We start from the raw sequence: 986 nt of genomic DNA on the forward strand, positions 1-986 counted from the left end.
TTTGGCAGGCACACAAAGGGAGCCTGCAAGAAAAAGAATCCAACCCACAGACAGAAAAACTTGTTTCTTTCCAAATAAATGTTTTTTTTTTATATCTACCTGTGCACATCCTGCACCAAGGGGGGTGTAGCTCAGTGGTAGAGCATTTGACTGCAGATCAAGAGGTCCCTGGTTCAACTCCAGGTGCCCCCTTCTCTTTTCCCTTCATTTTTTCTCTTCCTTTGGCCAGAATCTTTCCCAGGGAGAAGGTGGGGAGCTCTTGGTGGATCTGGGAGTTTGTTCTGTGCACTCAACATTGGTTCTGAGCTTCAGCTTCAAAGGTATCATGGCTCTGACTATGGGGAAACTCCAGAGGTTGTGCCCTGTGTGAGCAACTTCTCACTGTCTGGGCCTTCCTCTGTTCTTAATTTTCAGCAGTGATCACATTTATCCCAATTTATGGTATTTAACTCCCTTTGGCAGGCACACAAAGGGAGCCTGCAAGAAAAAGAATCCAACCCACAGACAGAAAAAACTTGTTTCTTTCCAAATAAATGGTTTTTTTATATCTACCTGTGCACATCCTGCACCAAGGGGGGTATAGCTCAGTGGTAGAGCATTTGACTGCAGATCAAGAGGTCCCCGGTTCAAATCCGGGTGCCCCCTCCCCTTTTATTTTTTTTCCCCTTCTTTTCATCCCCCAGGATTTGGTTTGGAGCTCTCCATCCCCACGTTTCCCCCTCCAGAGCTCTCGTGCTGGTTGCTGGCTGCAGGTGACCCCCAGCAGAGCAGAGGAGCCTCTGCACAGTGTTCCCAAGGAAGGGGATGAGTATTTCTTTGAGAACCTGCTTTTCTGCCCTGGGATTAATTAGCAGTTGTGCTGGGATGGCAATTAGCAGGGAGATTCCTGCTGGGAATGCTGGCTGGAAGCAGGGGGGTATAGCTCAGTGGTAGAGCATTTGACTGCAGATCAAGAGGTCCCTGGTTCAACTCCAGGTGCCCCCTCT

General features: G+C 48.7%; 3 non-coding genes across 3 annotated transcripts; all 3 read left to right on the forward strand.

Annotated features, from left to right (window-relative positions):
* Positions 1 to 120: 120 nt before the first annotated feature.
* Positions 121 to 192, forward strand: TRNAC-GCA. The gene has a single exon. It is a non-coding gene; the product is annotated as a tRNA-Cys (tRNA).
* Positions 193 to 573: 381 nt separating this feature from the next.
* TRNAC-GCA lies at positions 574 to 645 on the forward strand. Its single transcript has one exon. It is a non-coding gene; the product is annotated as a tRNA-Cys (tRNA).
* A 267-nt stretch (positions 646 to 912) lies between these two features.
* TRNAC-GCA lies at positions 913 to 984 on the forward strand. The gene has a single exon. It is a non-coding gene; the product is annotated as a tRNA-Cys (tRNA).
* The last annotated feature ends 2 nt before the right edge of the window (positions 985 to 986 follow it).

The sequence above is a fragment of the Manacus vitellinus genome, unplaced genomic scaffold (assembly GCF_001715985.3).
Source record: "Manacus vitellinus isolate BGI_N305 unplaced genomic scaffold, ASM171598v3 scaffold_120_pilon, whole genome shotgun sequence".
NCBI lineage: Eukaryota > Metazoa > Chordata > Aves > Passeriformes > Pipridae > Manacus > Manacus vitellinus.